At 37.5% G+C, this 20,638-nt stretch overlaps 1 non-coding gene across 1 annotated transcript; it reads right to left on the bottom strand.

The window, feature by feature from the left end:
- Positions 1-228: 228 nt before the first annotated feature.
- Positions 229-306, bottom strand: LOC127099485 (small nucleolar RNA snoR28). Its single transcript, XR_007793981.1, has one exon. It is a non-coding gene; the product is annotated as a small nucleolar RNA snoR28 (small nucleolar RNA).
- Positions 307-20,638: the final 20,332 nt, after the last annotated feature.

Below are 20,638 nucleotides of genomic sequence, written 5' to 3'. Positions count from 1 at the left end.
GATTAGGATGTTAGCATCATACATAATCCCAACAACAATTCATGCAACCTGATCATCCATCTTGTGTATATTTGCAACTAGCTGATGGCTTGTCGGTAGCTGAGATTGTGCAATTTTAAGATTTTTCTCTTCGTTTTCAACATCTTCATCTGTATCAAAGTCTGATTACTTGCTGATGTTCCAATATTTATCATCGTCACTCTCATTAGAATCCTCTCTTTCATCATCAATATCAGCTAGGCGTTTGAAGCTGTGCCAATGGATGTCGTACTCATATTCACACAAGAAAACATCATCTCCGTCATTGCTAGCTTTGGCATACTCCTTAAGGGTCATGATATAGAAATGTCTAAGGACATATCCCATCTCAATATTTGAAGAATCATTGGTCCGATATAGCCCCCTGCTCAAGTTATGCGGTTGTCATCCGACAGAAGTCTCCTCTTGGATCATATACCATTGTACCCGACACCAATAGCTGCCGTCCACATCTTTCCATATACTCTCAATACGAGCAGCCCACAAATCCCTTGAATGAAGCTTCTAACCTGGGTTCATTGGCTTATTTGCTAGGTCTGTGCTTATCAACCAAGCATGCCCTTGCTCCCATCAAGAGAAATGAAATTCTGTTGCAGAAAACTTTTCTTCTCCTTAGCCGTTAACGCATACCCAACAACAATTTTCTGTCCCAAAAAATGGTGTCGCACCAACCTCAGATTTTTCCATTACTTCTTCTGAAAATTCTTCATGGTTTTGTTCAGGCTTGAAGAAAGGAAGCTCCATATGCCAACTGCTGCATCTTTGTATGGTTCACTTTTATACTAGGAATGACGATGCAAGGCTATGCGTTTTAATTGATATTCTGACATTGGTTATGTTTCGCATTGCTAACTGAACAAAAATCACGTGGCTTATGATGTGTATGCAGCATGAATGATCCCCATGCTATGTATTATAGAGAATATGGTCACCATGAACGCCGGTTGTTAATGATGGGATACGACACCTGAGCCTAAGACATTTGGAGAAAGGCAGCCATGTACGATTTGAAGAAAGTGGTCACTTATGAGTGGAGGAGTTTTGCTATGAAGTTGAAAAGGAAATGAAGGCGTGAAGAGGAAAGTGGAGACTAGGCATTAGGGATTTATATGTGTTCGGCATTTGTGATATGTATGAATGGAATGCATGTTCTTGATGAAAGATAATTCTCTATGACTTAATGAATTAAGTATCATTTTCCAAATACAATTTTCTTCTACAAGTCCATGCTTACAACCAATTTGGAATCGTGTTTTTTTATGTATTTATGAAACCAAAATTAATGGCCAATGAGTGTAGTGTGAACTTGAATCAACAGACATATGGGAAAAGAAACTTAAACAAAGAAACCGTTAATGAAACATGAATAGAACTATGAACTTTGCTATGCCATTTGAATAACGAAATGTCCAACTGAATCATGTCATGCCATGAACCTCGATCAAGCACCTAGGGCCATGAACATACTCATTATAATATAACAATGCCTAAGCGAGTGAATCGTGGATTTGCACGGTGAACCAAGACAAGATGGGTTAGGTCGGGCCTTAAGGTAATCCAAAGGGGTCAGTTGACTTTGGTCAACCGGTTGACCAAAAAGTCCACTGTTGACCGAAGTCAACATGTGGTCAACGTAACTATTTTTTGCATTTTTTGATGTAAATGATTATTTGGAATGAATTTGGAGGATTTTGACTCGAGTGAATGACTTTGACGAACATTGAATCTTGTACTTGTATAGGATTGCATCTTCTATGAACATGACTAGTAAACCGATTACATGGAATTTGTACTTTGAAATGGCTAATGAGATGGATGGAAATGACTTGGACATGACTTGTAATGGACATGACCTAAAAACGGACTGAATCAAGACACATAATGGAATGGAACCCATACAAAAACCTATGAATGAACCATTAACCATGAACCCAAGGCCCCCCATTAATGACCCAAATGATCGAAGACATGCATGAAACAAGGGTATGGCAACAAATGAAATGACCCATGACCAGGCGATAGTAGGACATGGATATGAACAAGCACAAGATACATATGTGGGAGCAAGTAATCCATGGAATCAAAGCCAAGAAACCAACATGAATGACCCAAATAAGGGCCAACAATGATCAGGTGAAATGATTATATGAAATGAACATGAATGGGATAAGTGGAAGGTTATGGGATACACACAAAGAGTAGTGGCCAGGAATCAGGGTTCGGGGATATCATGGTCAAATGAGGACCTTAAACCAGGGTTTTGCTTCATCAAGAAGTAACAATTGAATCTTCAATTTTGAGCATGTACATAGGCTTCAAGAGATACCTCAAATTAAAGTTTGGCTGATTGAGCCACCTCTAGCTGTGGGGAAACCCTAGTTTCCACTAAATGCAAGCACAAAAGCTAGGAATCCAAGATACCTGTCCTCTTGTACTGGACCATGGTTATGCAGATGATATGAATGATGTGAAGACATGCATATGAATGGGGATAGTGACCTAGATGAACTTTGTGAAAGATAGGGTTAATTTTGGGGTCTGACAATGAGTGAACCAGTCCGGCCAGGGTCGCCGGAGAAGACGATCGACCTTTGGACGTCGGTGATGTGCTGGCTTGGTTCTGAGCCATTAATCTCCTTTGAATTGTTTTAATCACGAGCGTGCATTGTAATTACCTTTCCTGTGGCGCATTGACTCAAGACCACGATGGAACGCGCGCTGGCGGCCACTTGATCTGCCACCTCAATTAATGAGGGAGATCAAGTGACTCACGTTTTTTGGTTATTTTCTGATTTTCTTTTATTCCTTTTATTTTCATTAATTCATATTAATTATAATATTGATCCAAAAAATATGAGAGTTTCAACAAAAAATTTCAAATAATTTCCTTTTTCATATTCTGAATTAAAAATATTTTTTGGATCATTATTAATATTTTTCATGATTTAATTGATTTTTCATTTGTTTTAAATTGTTTAAAAATACTTTTAAATGTCCAAAAATTATGAAATTTTTTCTCCAAGGTCCTTTGACCTTGTTTGACCTATGATAAATCTCATGGCCATTTCTTTGGCGTTTTGATGGGGTTTTAGGAATTAGACAAACCATATTTAATTTAAATGCCTTATTTTAGTATTTTTAATTTGAATAAATGCCAAATTATTTTGTTGACCAATTGTGATGACTTGTATGTGTTTGACTCTTGTTGTTGGGCCTTGGTCAAGGTTGATTTGACTTTGTTGAGTTAATATCATTGAATTTAGGGGATTGATGGAATGTACATTCCATCTCCCAAAATGAATGGATGATATTAATTTGGTAAAAGTCCTCATTTGACCAATTTGTGTTTTGATCCATTCCCCCCCACTTCATCTCATTCCCCTTCTTCATTCATTCATTTCATTTGGCCTATGATGTCTCAAGATCCTAAGGCTAGTTGATTTAAAAATTAACATAAGTATGAATGAGATTAGGCCACCCCTTTTGCATATTCTTTTCGTGTGTGGTATGTTTCATGAGCATAGTTCATTATACTATGTCTCTAACATGCATTAACACCAAAATTCTCTTGCCCGACCTCAAATAGTTGTGACTTCTACATAAGTTCAATTACGATTGCTTAACATATCGCTAAATTTGTGACATAAAAGGCATATCATTCTAGTTAGTGAGATATTAAGTCTCCCCTCTTTCATGGTATTGTGTGGAAACTTGGCCTTTTTTCCTTCCTTTGGAAGATGTCTTGGCTCAAGGATCCATGCTTGTGATAAGTGGGTTGAGTGTTCTCCAAAGAATGTCTAAGAATGAAAAGCAAAAACAAAACAATACTAACTTCTAACCTATTAACTACTAACTTTTAATTTCAAGCCCTTTACTTTAATGTCATTTAATTCTAGCTTTTATACATTTGCCATTGTTCATATCATTCTAATTGTTTATGTTAATGCAATTTTCACTTTGTCCACTTGGACCATATTGTGTGAATATTTTGTTTGTGTATACTTTGTTTGTTGGTGTGGTCTTTGACCATTAATGTACATAATAACAACAAAAAACCCTAAAAATATTTTATGTGGACTATTGGCTTGATCTTGGACAAATGGACTTAGAACTTAGGCAACATTCCTATGCTAAAGGACTTGGCCAATGCCAAATTATTGGGAAACCAAGTGCTTGCAATTTGAAACTTCATCTGATACATCATTCAAGATCTCTCTAAGTTCATCTGCAACATGATCATTGTGAAGCTGTTATTTTAAACCTGTGACTTGTGGAATTCATCTGTTATATGGGTTACTTTGAGGAAGATCATGGAGTGGATAAGCTTGGATGTGGCCATCTTTATTTGATGCCTTGCTCTTCAAGATAATATAATTGTGCATTTGTGTGTTGCTTGGTTCTAAAAGTCCAAGGGAATTCTGGGTTTCTATTGACATTCTTGTCTATTGGATTGCTACCCATTTGGTCAGATCTTTTCAACTCTTAACTTTTAATTTTGTACATAGATTAGTCTTTTCATCTTCTCCCAACTTCTTTAATTTCAAAATCTCTCCCTCCCTTTTCAAAAATCTTCTTTGATTGAACTTATTTTGTTCTAAACTTTGACGACTTTTGCAAAAAAGATAGAAACTTTGGCCTTATGCCATCGCATTTTCAAACTTCTTTTCTTATATAAAACTTGTAAATAAACTTAACTATACTAGACTTAAACTTTCAAAAAGCCAAAAAAGAACTAACTCATTCAAACCATTTTTAGGCCTTTGCGCCATTTCAAACTTAAGTTTTGATTAAAAGCAATGCATCCACTTTGAAATTTGTATCACGAACCACGAGGTTTTGATCCCTCATTTTTATGTTGGTACGTAGGCACAAGTCCGAAGGTCTTGTCAAACACACAAATATAATTAATGAATTTTTTTCTTATCCCCCCATTCTATTTGTTTGTAAACATCACTTTATACCTAATACATAGGCACACAAAAAGGGCTCCCTAGGAGTACATAGGACACTTTTGGTGCTAACACCTTCCCTTTGTGTAACCAACCCCCTTACATGTAATCTTTGACATTTTATTAGTTTTAATTTGAAAACTTCTTACTCTTTGGGTTTTGTTCGTACTTTTTCCATTTTCCCTTGGAAACAACAAAAACGCGGTGGCGACTCTTGTTATTTGATCTCTAGCTTATCCATAGCTTAATGATCATGAATTTACCGCTACAGAAATTAAATGGCAACTTTGCTGGGGAGTAGTCTCCAGTGGGTTTAGTCTACTTTTGTATGTGTATATATTTGTATATATGTGATGTTTGTATATATGTATGTGTGATATAATCTGCTTGTTGTGCTTGGTGATCTCTGAGTGGTGAGATAAGTTCTAACCCGAACTTGAGTGCAATTAAGATAGGAGGATGGTATAGTCATGTTCGACTTGTATGGAGTAGTCCTTAGCAAGTTGGCTTGAGATCCATCCGCTCAGTGGAGACTCTTTCGGATTTGGAAATGTCACACAAGTATTTGTGGTTAGGCATTACTATCTCTAATTTGGGTTTGAGAAGCTGAGGACCGTAGACCATTTACCCCCTCTTGGCCTATTTAGGACGTAGTGTGGAAACTGTTCAAGTGTAGACTTGATAACAATTGTTACGCGATACTACACTCAGACGAGTTTCTCTTGAGAATATTATGGATCGATGAGTCAGTCATCTTAACCTGTAATATCCGATAGATGGAATTAAGACTCTGAGAACTTTTTAGAACATGATCTACAGGTTTTTATCCTTAGTTCACTCCTTTGGGATGGTTCTTACCCAGACTCCATGCTCGTGACTTACAACAAACCCTTGATTCTTGGTTGATCCAATCAAGTCTTGTCAATATCAATGGAACTTGTGTGTTGATAAGGTGTAAACCATAATACACCAAAACGGATGATTGATCTTGACAATTGATTCATCCCTTGACCTTTGTTTGCCTTGTGTGTGATCCCTTATTTGTGATTGTTGCATTCATGCATTCATGCGCATCATCCGAAAATTTCAAGGAACTGAGGTATTATTTGCAAATATTTTCAGACCATGAATTGTGGACGAAGGAACACTAAGAAGTACAGTTTCAGATGTCCCAACTTGAAAGAGTTAAGGAAGCTAGCATCTTTTGTATTGTATCCCTTGGACTTCAAACAACGTCATGGGAAGCTTTTGTCCATTTTGTCTGCTGATATGGTTGAAGGACTCTTGAGTGTATTGGTGCAGTTTTATGATACTCTCTACCGTTGTTTCACTTTCCTAGATTTTCAGCTTGTGCCTACATTGGAGGAGTATTCTCATCTCTTGGGGATACCTGTTTCTAGTAGAGTGCCTTTTAATGGATTGGAGGAGATTCCCCGATCTAGTATTATTGCTGAAGCTCTTCACTTGAAGAAGTCTGAGATAGAGGCTCATTGGGTGAATAAAGGAGGGTTATTTGGGTTGCCATCTGATTTCCTCATCAAGGAAGCTACTGCTCTTGCTCAAGCCGGTAGTGTGGACGTGTTTGAAGCTATCTTTGTGTTGCTCATTTATGGATTGGCTCTGTTCCCTTGCATTGATGGTTTTGTTGATGTTAACGCCATTAGACTGTTCTTGATTGGAAATCATGTGCCTACTTTGTTGGGTGATACGTATTTCTCTTTGCATCTAAGGAATTCTAAAGGTGGTGGAACGATTGTCTGTTGCATTCCTCTTCTATACAAGTGGTTTATTTCGCACTTGCCTCAGACACCTGCTTTTATGGAGAACAAACAATGTCTAAGGTGGTCTCAGAGACTTATGCCTCTCACTAATGATGATATAGTTTGGTATGATCCGTCTTTAAGCAGTTTGGAGATTATTGATAGTTGTGGTGAATTCTGTAATGTGCCTCTCATTGGTACACAAGGAGGAATTAACTACAACGCTGCTTTGGCTCGTTGTCAACTTGGGTTCCCCTTGAGAGACAAACCTAATAACACTTTATTAGAAGGTCTTTTCTATCAAGAGGGTAAAGATTCCAACATTTGAAGCAGAAGATCGTGCACGCCTGTCATAATGTGCATAGGAAAGGAAGATCCGAGCTTGGTCCGTGCAATTGTGTAGCTTTGGAAGCTTACACTCTTTTTGTGAAGAAGAGAGCTTTGGAGTTGAAGATGCCTTATCCTTGTGAAAGACCTATGTCTAAGGTTGTGGTTGAGCCCTTAACTCTCCCTAACCAAGATGTAGAGGAGTTGGAAGACGCGCTAGTCAAGATGAAGCAAGAGAAGGATACGTGGGAAGAGCATTTCCGTGCTTTGAGTAAGAAGTATGAAGAGTTACAGTTGGAGTCTAAGGACAAAGATGCACTTATTGATCTACTTGAAGACCGGGTGACGAAGAGACAGAGAGAGGCAGAGGTTTCATCATCTAGCATGCCTCAGCCTTCCGTTGCTTGGAAGAAGATTGTTGACCAGCTTGTCCTCGAGAATACTCATATGAAGGCTTCTTTTGAGACTGAGATTCGTCGCATTCGAAGGAAGTACGTGCCTACAGCCAGATCTTCTGACATTGTTGTTAGGGATCCTTATGATGACTAGTCTCCTTTTCTCTTGTATTTTTCATTTGGTTTCTGAAATTGTACTCAGTGTAATCCTTCATATTTATATAAATAAAAAGAGATTTTCGGTCATATCAAATTGTTGCAATTTCTATTTAAATATATATATTTGCAAATGATATAGTAAGTTCCTTGAAAATAAATAAATAAGCATTGCATTTCATGTATCATTTGCATAAGCAGGTTTCTCTTTCGCCAGATGTCTCATTGGTGTTTCTTATGTGCTTTAGCCAAGTTGACTCACCGGTACAATACCCGAGATAATCATCTGAGAATCATGGAGCATCTAGAGCAAGAGAATAGAGACCTGAAGGACGAGATCGCCCTCCTGACTGCCATGATGGAGTCAGTTCTTGCCACTCATAGTCAATCTTCTCTAATTCCTGCAACTCCTCCTACAATATTTCAGAGGTGGCTACCTCTACCATGCCTGCTGCTGTCGCCCACTTCGTGCCAACTATGCCGGCCGGATTCCCGTGGGGAATTCCGTCTAACTTTGTGCCAGAAGGCTTCGCGCCTACCTTTGCTTCCATACCAGCATCTAGCCCGGCCATGTCTGTGCCACCTCCCGTTGTGCACACCTTGCCTCGCTTAGAGGACACCATCTATCATTCTGAGCCGTCTGAGGGCACAGATGTTTATGAAAAGATGGACGATACGAAGGATAAGTTTCTTGAGTTGCGCAAGGAATTGAAGATGCTGAGGGGTAAAGATCTGTTTAGGAAGAGTGGTGCCGAGTTGTGTTTGGTGCCCAACGTCAAAATCCCGGTGAAGTTCAAAGTGCATGACTTTGAAAAGTATAAGGGGAACTCTTTGAAAGGAGAAAAGCGATCCAAAACGCAGCGGAATTTAAAATTTCTCCTTTATTGATCCTTACGAATGGGCATGATCAGTGATAGAATTGTTACCTCTTGTGGCGATTGTAATCTTTGATGCAGATCTACGGAGCGATCACGAACATTGAACGATGACAATGCCTTTACTCAGTTCACACAAACGGATTCCTTCAATCTTAGTGCTAGCTGTTACAAATGAAGACTTTGAGTGAGAGAGAGAAACGAAATTGCAACTGCACCAATGCTTCTACACAAGGGTTCTATTTATAGAACCACTTGTGTGGGTTGCAGGCTAAAAAAAGCCCACTCAAGTGTATGTGGCCCATATCTTATAATATGCCAAAATCACTTAAGCGCGTGGTACGTTACCATATTTCATATTCTACTTCAGTACACCGTACCTTACGATGTTCTACAATTCACTTAAGTGCACCGTACATTACGGTATTCCTTAGTTACTCTATCTCTAATCAATCTATCCTTTTGTGTGTGACCCTGTAGGTTTTCGCGGCATTGGCAATTATATTAAATCACATATTTAACATGATAAACAGTGAGCGGTATCTAGCAACACATCACTGCTACCCAAGACACAAAAATGTCATGTGATCTGACAAATCCTTTTGTGATAATACTTATGTGTACAATTACCCTTTTGCCCTTATGTCTATATTGAACGCAAGGCATAGACCGTATCATCCTTGTCCAGTTCAATATTGGGCCCATAGACATTTATCCTGTTACGCAGGATGGGCAAATTCTATCTAGGTCACTCATGTCCCTTAACATGCTTCGTGGAGTATCCATCAACTGTCTTTATGGTCATCCAGTTACAGACAATGTTTGATCAGCAATAAGGTACTCAACTCTCCATCTAGGGTCCATAGTGAAGGAGAAGGGCGATCCAAAATGCAGTGGAACTTAAAATTTCTCCTTTAGTGATCCTCACGAATGGACATGATTAGTGATAGAATTGTTACCTCTTGTGGCGATTGTAACCTTTGATGCAGATCTACGGAGTGATCACGAACGTTGAACGATGACAACGCCTCTACCCAGTCCACACGAACGGATTCCTTTAATCTCAGTGCTAGCTGCTACGAATGAAGACTTTGAGTGAGAGAGAGAGAAACGAAATTGCAACTTCACAAATGCTTCTACACAAGGGTTCTATTTATAGAACCACTTGTGTGGGTTGCAGGCTAAAAAAAGCCCACTCAAGTGTATGTGGCCCATATCTTATAATATGCCAAAATCACTTAAGCGCGTGGTACCTTACCATATTTCGTATTCTACTTCAGTACACCGTACCTTACGATGTTCTACAATTCACTTAAGTGCACCGTACATTACGGTATTCCTTAGTTACTCTATCTCTAATCAATCTATCCTTTTGTGTGTGACCCTGTAGGTTTTCGCGGCATTGGCAATTATATTAAATCACATATTTAACATGATAAACAGTGAGCGGTATCTAGCAACACATCACTGCTACCCAAGACACAAAAATGTCATGTGATCTGACAAATCCTTTTGTGATAATACTTATGTGTACAATTACCCTTTTGCCCTTATGTCTATATTGAACGCAAGGCATAGACCGTATCATCCTTGTCCAGTTCAATATTGGGCCCATAGACATTTATCCTGTTACGCAGGATGGGCAAATTCTATCTAGGTCACTCATGTCCCTTAACATGCTTCGTGGAGTATCCATCAACTGTCTTTATGGTCATCCAGTTACAGACAATGTTTGATCAGCAATAAGGTACTCAACTCTCCATCTAGGGTCCATAGTGAAGGAGAAGGGCGATCCAAAATGCAGTGGAATTTAAAATTTCTCCTTTAGTGATCCTCACGAATGGACATGATTAGTGATAGAATTGTTACCTCTTGTGGCGATTGTAACCTTTGATGCAGATCTACGGAGTGATCACGAACGTTGAACGATGACAACGCCTCTACCCAGTCCACACGAACGGATTCCTTTAATCTCAGTGCTAGCTGCTACGAATGAAGACTTTGAGTGAGAGAGAGAGAAACGAAATTGCAACTTCACAAATGCTTCTACACAAGGGTTCTATTTATAGAACCACTTGTGTGGGTTGCAGGCTAAAAAAAGCCCACTCAAGTGTATGTGGCCCATATCTTATAATATGCCAAAATCACTTAAGCGCGTGGTACCTTACCATATTTCGTATTCTACTTCAGTACACCGTACCTTACGATGTTCTACAATTCACTTAAGTGCACCGTACATTACGGTATTCCTTAGTTACTCTATCTCTAATCAATCTATCCTTTTGTGTGTGACCCTGTAGGTTTTCGCGGCATTGGCAATTATATTAAATCACATATTTAACATGATAAACAGTGAGCGGTATCTAGCAACACATCACTGCTACCCAAGACACAAAAATGTCATGTGATCTGACAAATCCTTTTGTGATAATACTTATGTGTACAATTACCCTTTTGCCCTTATGTCTATATTGAACGCAAGGCATAGACCGTATCATCCTTGTCCAGTTCAATATTGGGCCCATAGACATTTATCCTGTTACGCAGGATGGGCAAATTCTATCTAGGTCACTCATGTCCCTTAACATGCTTCGTGGAGTATCCATCAACTGTCTTTATGGTCATCCAGTTACAGACAATGTTTGATCAGCAATAAGGTACTCAACTCTCCATCTAGGGTCCATAGTGAAGGAGAAGGGCGATCCAAAATGCAGTGGAATTTAAAATTTCTCCTTTAGTGATCCTCACGAATGGACATGATTAGTGATAGAATTGTTACCTCTTGTGGCGATTGTAACCTTTGATGCAGATCTACGGAGTGATCACGAACGTTGAACGATGACAACGCCTCTACCCAGTCCACACGAACGGATTCCTTTAATCTCAGTGCTAGCTGCTACGAATGAAGACTTTGAGTGAGAGAGAGAGAAACGAAATTGCAACTTCACAAATGCTTCTACACAAGGGTTCTATTTATAGAACCACTTGTGTGGGCTGCAAGCTAAAAATCCTACTCAAGTGTATGTGGCCCATATCTTATAATATGCCAATATCACTTAAGCGCGTGGTACCTTACCATATTTCGTATTCTGCTTAAGTACACCGTACCTTACGATGTTCTACAATTCACTTAAGGACACCGTACATTACGGTATTCCTTAGTTACTCTATCTCTCATCAATTCGTCCTTTTGTGTGTGACCCTGTAGGTTTTCGTGACATTGGTAATTATATTAAATCACGTATTTAACATAATAAACAGTGAGTGGTATCTAGCAACACATCACTGCTACCCAAGACACGAAAATGTCATGTGATCTAACAAATCCTTTTGTGATAATACTTATGTGTACAATTACCCTTTTGCCCTTATGTCTATATTGAACATAAGGCATAGACCATTTCATCCTTGTCCAGTTCAATATTGGGCCCATAGACATTTATCCTGTTACGCAGGATGGGCAAATTCCATCTAGGTCACCTATGTCCCTTAGCATGCTTCGTGGAGTACCCATAAACTATCTTTATGGTCATCCAGTTACGGACAATGTTTGATCAGCAATAAGGCACTCGACTCTACATCTAGGGTCCATAGTGGTTTCAGGGCGAAGGGTGGTATACACCATTATCATCATGAGAATAACTTATGACACTTTGCATAACATTCTATATAGTATTCTCATAGCGGGTCAATCCAGTATAAATATTACTCTTAATATTCATACCTATGTTTAAGACTTGATAACTCCTTATCCATGATCCATGAGATGTGATCATCAGTCTATATACATAATAGTCTTAATGCTTTAATGTTATCCCACTTCACAATAAAGCTCGACTATAGATACTTTAAGAATAGTCTCCTTATGTTTAATGTGATCTCATGATTAAGTCACACTTGATACATTAAATGGACTAACTATTTTAGGGACTTTATTAAACAAACATAATAAAGAAAAAACCTTTTATTATTAATAAATAATTCGATACAAGTACCAAAAGTATTGGTCACTAGGAATTACACCAACAATCTCCCACTAGCACTAGAGCCAATCAGGCATACCCCTAATGCCCATAGATCTAGTATGGCCATCATGCTTCTGCTGCGCAAGAGGCTTTGTCAGTGGGTCAACAATATTGTCAAGTGTAGGTACTCTGCATATTTTCACATCTCCTCTATCTATTATCTCTCGAATGAGGTGATAACGCCTAAGTATGTGTTTGGATCGTTGGTGAGATCTAGGCTCTTTAGCTTGTGCGATAGCACCATTGTTATCACAATAGAGACCAATGGGATCGACAATGCTAGGAACTATGCCAAATTCACTAATGAACTTTTTGATCCAAACAGCTTCCTTTGCCGCACTTGAGGCAACAATATACTCGGCCTCGGTTATAGAATCAGCAACTGCATCTTGCTTTGAACTTTTCTAGCTCACAGCGCCACCATTTAAGCAAAACACATAACCAGATTGCGATCTAAAGTCATCCTTATATGTCTGGAAGCTAGCAACGGTGTATCCAATTACAACCAGCTCTTTATGACCTCCATATATCAAGAATGAGTCCTTAGTCCTTCTCAAATACTTAAGGATATTCTTGACAGCTACCCAATGAGCATCACCAGGATCAGATTGGTTCCTACTCGTTGCACTTAAAGCATACGAGAGATCTGGTCGAGTACATAACATGGCATAAATGATAGATCCTATTGCAGATGCATATGCAATCTTATTCATGTGATCCCTTTCTTCCTTAGTTGAAGGGGATTATGTTTTTAATAGACACATGCCATGTTGCATAAGTATGAATCCTTTCTTGGAATCATGCATATTAAAGCGTCTCAACACTTTGTTTATGTACGTACTCTGACTTAAGCAAAGCAGTTTTTGTGATCTATCTCTATAGATTCTGATTCCTAATATATAGGCTGCTTCACCTAGGTCCTTCATATAAAAGCATTTCCCCAACCAAGACTTTACTTGTTGCAAGGTAGGGACATCATTTCCAATGAGTAATATGTCATCTACATACAATACCAGGAATACAATCATGCTCCCACTAACCTTCTTGTAGACACAAGGCTTATCTTCGTTCTTGATGAATCCATATTGTTTTACCGTTTCATCAAAACGAAGATTCCATCTTCTGGAAGCTTGCTTCAATCCATAGATTGATCTTTGTAACTTACATATCTTTTGGGCTTTTTCTGGTATGTCAAATCCTTCATGTTGTGTCATGTACACATCCTCAAGAAGATTCCCATTAAGGAAAGCAGTTTTGACATCCATCTGCCATATTTCATAATCATGATATGCAGCGATAGCAAGCAAAATCCGAACAGATTTAAGCATTGCAACTGGTGAAAAGGTTTCATCATAGTCAACCCCATGAATTTGTTTATATCCTTTTGAAACCATCCATGTCAGTCTTTTTTTTGAAGACCCACTTGCATCCTATAAGGTTAACTCCTGCAGGAGGCTCTACCAAGGTCCAAACTTGGTTTGTGTACATGGAATCCATTTCAGATTTCATGGCTTCTAGTGACTTCTCAGACTCGGGACCAGTTATGGCCTCTTGGTAGGTCACAAGCTCATCTTGATCCATGAGTAATACAAAATATTGATCAGTTATGAGATATCCATATCTCTCAGGTAGGTGACGTATCCTACTTGACCTACACTAGTATTGTTCTACTTGAGCAGGTTGCTCTTCCACAAGTACTTGTGTTTCCTGCTCTAATTCCTCCATAGGTGTATCGATGCTTTGTGATTCTTGAATTTCTTCAAGCTCTACTTTCCTCCCACTGATTCCTTTGGAAATGATATCCTTTTATAGGAAAACTCCAGTTTGAGCGACAAACACTTTGCCCTCAGAAGGATTGTAGAAGTAATACCCTCTTGTTTGTCTAGGATACCCCACAAATAAGCATTTGTCAGATTTGGGCTTAAGCTTAGTTGAAATTTGTCGTTTCACATAAACTTCGCAACCCCAAATCTTCATGTAAGACATATGTGGTTTCTTACCACTCCATATCTCATATGGTGTCTTCTCAACCTTTTTGGATGGAACACGGTTAAGTGTGTAAGTTGCTGTCAATAGTGCATGTCCCCAAAAGGAGTTTGGAAGATCGGTGTGACTCATCATGGATCGGACCATGTCTAACAGGGTTCGATTTCTTCTCTCAGATACACCATTCCATTGGGGTGTTCCAGGAGGAGTAAGTTGGGATAGTATCCCACACTCTTTTAGATGATTATCAAACTCTAGGCTTAAATACTCACCACCTCGATCAGATTGAAGAGTTTTAATATTCTTACCTAGTTGGTTTTGTACTTCATTCTTGAATTCCTTGAACTTTTCAAAAGACTCTGATTTGTGTTTCATTAAATACACATAACCATATCTATTGAAATCATCAGTAAATGTGATGAAGTACTGAAAACCTCCTCTGGCTGGTATGTTCAGTGGTCCACATACATCAGTATTGTAGCGGGGTATTCGTTACCTTTAGATTTATTGACTAAATCAAAAGTAAATCATACAATTCGAGTCTCCACCGCACTTCTATTTATCCAAAGGAAAGGTTAGAAAGCGAACAAAAACCGAGAAGTTTTATCAAATCAAAAACTAATAAAATGTCAGATATCGGGGTAAGGGGGTTGGTTATGCAATGGGAAGGTTTTAAGCACCCAAAACATCCTAGGTACTCCTAGGGAGCCCTTTTCACAATTGTTGTAAGGTAGGTTGGTATTTGTGAAAATTATTTGTGCAAACATGATTGGGGGGATGAGAGAAGAATGTACAAATTATTTACAATTTTGTGTTTGAATGGATAAACCCATTGCCTACGTACCATCTTAAAAAAAGATTCTGATCAAAACCTCGTAGTTCGGGGTAAAAATCTCAAAAGAAGTTGGTGAATTAATTGGTTCAAAAGCCTTAAGGTCTTTTGTTATCAAAGGGAGAAAACTCAACCTAAAACCACAAATCCACCATGTGAGGAGAGCTTCAACATGCTAGTGAGGGGTTAACCCTATAATAAGCATGGAAGACTTATAGTCAATCACTAAAGATATAGGTGAGTATTATATCAACCTCTAGGATAACTCAAACCTAATAGCTAATGTTTATGAAAAGCTTTGGTAAAAAGTGGCCATTGAAACCACAAAAACAAATTGAGTGGGTTGTACTTACCAGTGAAAAGTATTTACAAAATATGGTCAATGTTGACTTAGAATTCAATTCAAAATAAGTGTTATGAAAAGAAGTTTGGAAAATGAAAAGCATAATACTTAGGTTTCTAATTTTGAAAACAAATGTTAATGTTTGCACAAAAGTTTTGGCTTGGGTTAGAGTGGAGGGAAGAAGAAGAATGGCTAAGGTCCTAGACCTACAAAGATGAAGGAGGAAGAATAAAACCACATTTGAGTTCCCTACTTGAGATCATAGTGATGATCCAAGTTGTTCTCTTTCCTTTGGAATATAGCAAGCAATAGCAAATAACTCAAGCAATCAAGCACACACATCAAGCTCCTAGGAATCTTCCAATGGCTTTTGTATCTCTCACTTTAGATGCTCATGACAATGGTTCCTCTATTTGGCAAGTTTGGGATCCCTAGCACACAAGAAAACACACATCAAAAAGTTCCACAATGCAAATAAAGAATGGACAAGAGTGATTTTAGAAATTTGGTCCTTTCAAAGTCTTCTTCAAGATTAAGCATTCTAAAGGCATGAGGCCTAGTTGCTCTTTGACATTTTTTTCTTCTTTATAGCATTTAAAAGGCATGAGGCCTAGTTTCTCTTTGACTCCATTGTTTCATAGGTAAGGGTCCTAAGATCTAAGTCCTTTTGCCCATTTTGCATTTCGTTCACACAAAGAGAAAACAACACAAGCACAATAATATTTACACAATTATATGCTCAAGTGAGCAAAAGGCAAATTGCATTAACATAAACATGAGCTCAAGTGAGCAAAGGGGAAAAGCAAATGAATAATGAATAAGATATTAAATTGATTAATGTAAATTGCGATAATTAAATGACTTGAATTAAAAGTTAATGGTCAATAGTTAGTGTTAGTGTGCCATAAGGCAATTTAGCGCTATGTTAAGCAATCGTAAATGGACTAATGTAGTAGTCACACCTTTCTGAGGCTGGTCAGTAAAAATATAGGCAACAAACACAAGTTAGAGACCTTGACTAGTAAGCGAAGCTCCTACAACTTGCCATGCCAAAAGAAAAGAAGAATGATCTTGTATTGATTTAGGTTTTTTGCTTGATTAAGAAGCAACCTATCCTTAATGCAAAGCCATTCACTTGATCTTTGATCAAGATGAATTAGATTTGAATCAAGGAAGGTTAAACCTCCCATATATCAAGGCTAACCACCAATCTTTAACTCATTGATCAAAAAGAAAAAAAGATGAAGAAAGAAGATGAATAAGAATGTACATGAATTGAAATTCAAATGAAATAAGCAAAAGACATTGACCAAAGATGAATGAGATCAAGGTCAAACAATTGTAAACAGAAGAAAGATGAAGTTTAGAAGTCAAGAAACAAATAAAATATTTTTGGTATTTTTTTTAAAATTAAAATAATACTTGAATTAAAATAAACAATTAAAGGTCAAACTTCAAATCCATTTCGAATCAACTTTGAAAAGTCCAACTGGATCATCCTAAGTTCAACAAGGTCAAACAAAGTTTGACAAAAAATTTCAGCATTTTTAGAAACCAGAAACTATTTTTAAACAATTAAAAATGAATAAAAAATAACCTAATTGAATTAAAATCTCAAATAAATCTCAAATCCATTAATAAATTGATGAGAATATATTTCATAGATTCATCATCATTCAAAGAGGTTAAGAAAATATTTTTGCATTTTTTGAATATTGGAAACTATTTAAAATGAATTAAAAGTAACCAGAAAAGAGAAAATTCACAAAAAATATCAAATGATAAAATAAAAAATATTAAAAATCATTTTCAGAAACTAAAATTAAAAAGGGAAATAATGCAATTGGTCCCATATTTTTTGGAATTAAAATGAAAGAGTTATGATTTTTTGAAATAAAATGGAATTAAGAAAATAAAATAAAGAAAATCAGAAATGCAAAAAATCCAGGCGCGTTGGATCTCCTTTCATTAAATGACGTGGAAGATCTGAAGGCAATGGAGTGCGCGCACATCATAGGTCCAAGTCAAACGAGAAACATAATGAATTAATAAAAGTCATAAGAATGGAGAGCTGAGATTAGATCTGGAGATGTAATCCAATGGTCCATATCACATCTGGAAAAGGGACGGTGGTGTACACCACCGTCTTCTCCGGCAAACATGGAGATTCCGTCCAGAGTTGCAGGTATGAAAAGCTTAACCAAAACAACCGATCCTCATATCATTGGAAAGCTGAGGTGATGTACATCACCCCTGTACCATTGGTTTTTACTCTAGATCCTCATAGGAAGAGAAATCAGAGATGGAAGATAATGGAGTTCAATCTGAACTTAATGGATTTGTGAAATTAAGAACACAATTCAAATGCCTCTTATGAGAGGACTTCAGACAAGCCAATAAACACAAGAAATGAGCTATAATCAGTGAGTTCCGATTGAAAAAAGTTTGAGCATTCACCTTTAAAATGCAGATCTATGGAGATCGATCTCTTCCAACTCTTGATTGTAGTGTGTTCTGGAGATGGAATTATGGCAAGGCTAAGGAATTAGAGTCCAATGATCAACTAAGGAAGTTGAAAATTGGATATGAAAAAAGGAATTGAAAGTGCAAAATTCCTTTGGTAGGGTGTGGGGATTCACTTCTGCAGCATATAAGGCGCCTTAAGGTTGGAAAATGATGAAGATATGCACCTGTATTTATAGCAAAGCAAGTTGCAAGGCCTGGAAAAATCATGTGTGCATGAAGTGAGGGCCTCCATGCATGGGCCTGTACAGGGGCATGGAGGGCCCAAATCCAATTGATTTGGCATGCTGAAGTCATAACAATTAGGCTTGGATGTGCAAATGCAATTGAATTGGAGTGTGCAATAAGTTTTCACATGGTTTCTAAAAATGCACATGAATCTTCTCCTCTTTGAAAATACCTCTTACCAAAATGAAACATGGCCTTATGGGTAATGGTTGGAAAGGTCTTGACATGAGGAACAATTGTTATATTGAACACAAATCCATTTGGAATTAGGAAATTAATGAAAATTGGTCATAAAGTTCAAGGTGCAAAACATGTGCATGTGAAATTTTCCAAATTGGACCAACTTCAAGCCCTTATGTTTCAATGATGCAAGCCTCAAATGACAAAACCTTCAACATCAAAGTTGTATAGATATTCAAGACAATCAATTTTGACTTAAATTTTGCATAATTTTGATTTTGTATGAGAAAGTTATGGGCACTTGAAGTTGGACTTTTTCACATTTCAATGCCTTTAGTGCAAAGTGACCTATAATGTTTTGTATTATCACATGTGTTTCTTTTAGGATTATGAACATTTGTTCAACATAACAAATAAATTAGACATATTAAACTTTCCAATTCATTTGATCCCACCTAAAAATCATGAAAAATGAATGTGTTAGGTCCTTGGGAAGTTGACCTAAAATTAGGGTTTTAGTCGAAATGACCTATAATATTTTGAAATGAATGATGACCTTACAAGCTTAAAATCAATTTTTGATGAACATGAAAGTTGTTCATATGGTTTCTAAGAACATGTTTTCTCTTGGGGTCATCTTCATTTGACAAAAACATCAAAAGTTAGGTCTCAGTGGATTTCAAAATAGTCAGATGAATTGACTGATCAACTTCTCAAGTCCAAACTTCAAATCTTGATGAATGGATGATTGAGGACAGTCAAATAAGCTCAAATATGCATTAAATGATGAGTGAAAGTACTTCCCTTGATTGTATTTTATCATGGGTTGAGGTTCCTTCATGAGCAAGGCATAGTTGATGCACATATGAATTAGGGATTCCTTGGGAAACAATCCTCAAGCCCTTTGGTTTGCTTTGATCAAATTGACAAATTGAGAACTTTGGGAGGAATATATGATGAATGAGAGCTTTGGGAACCATTGTCATTCTTGCTTTCACCTTCACCTGGCCATATCAATGAGCACAGGGTCTCCTAGGAGCCTTGGATCTTATGATTGCTCAAGCTACAAAACAAAAGATGTTAGTGACATATTTTTGTGCTTTTGGTTAGTAAACAAAATAAGAAAAGCAATAATATACAATTCAAGCATGCTTGGTGGTCTCAAACCAACTCACAAGTCCCACCCTAAGGTTAGGAGCCAAGATGCTATGATCCTTGAGGCATATGCAAAGTGCAATAATATGATGCCATGAGGGATCTTAGGGTCAAAATTAGGGTCTTACAAGTATGTATGAGGGCCAAAAGATCATTAGATCTTTCACCTTTTCCTGTGAATGGAGACTTTGTCATCTTTCCAATTAAACAAGATGTGCATGTCTCATATGATTCATAATCAAAAGAGTCCAAGAGTCCATCTTTATGGAGTTTGGAAATGCATTTCTCATTTATGTGGCCTATTCGACAATGCCAAAGGTAAGTTGGATTTAACTCATTAGGTTTCATCCTTTTAGTATTAATGTTATAAATAGGCATTTCAAGATCAAGGACATATAGTCCATTGTTCATTTGTGCAGTAGCATAGAATATATCATTCAAATAAATTGAGCAACAATTGTTCTTTATTATAAATGAAAAACCAAACTTGTCCAAACAAGAAACGAAAATAATATTCCTGCTAATTGCAGGTACATAATAACAGTTCTCTAACTGAATTATTAAACCACTAGGTAAAGTCAATACATAAGTTCCTACGGCTAAAGCAACAACCTTTGCTCCATTGCCAACTCGTAGGTTAACTTCACCTTTTTCCAAATCTCTACTCCTTTTTAGCCCCTGCACATTGGTACAAATGTGAGAACTACATCCAGTATTTAATACCCATGATGCAAAAGTAGATAAATTAATTTCAATAACAAAAATACCTGAAGTTGAAGTCTCTACTCCATTCTTCTTATCTTCCAGGTACTTTGGGCAGTTTCTCTTCCAGTGTCCGGTCTTACCGCAATGGAAGCTGGTGCCT

The sequence above is a fragment of the Lathyrus oleraceus genome, chromosome 6 (genome assembly GCF_024323335.1).
Source record: "Lathyrus oleraceus cultivar Zhongwan6 chromosome 6, CAAS_Psat_ZW6_1.0, whole genome shotgun sequence".
In the NCBI taxonomy this organism is placed as follows: domain Eukaryota; kingdom Viridiplantae; phylum Streptophyta; class Magnoliopsida; order Fabales; family Fabaceae; genus Lathyrus; species Lathyrus oleraceus.
The sequence above is the reverse complement of the archived record's forward strand: the minus strand, read 5'-3'. Positions and strand labels throughout refer to the sequence as shown.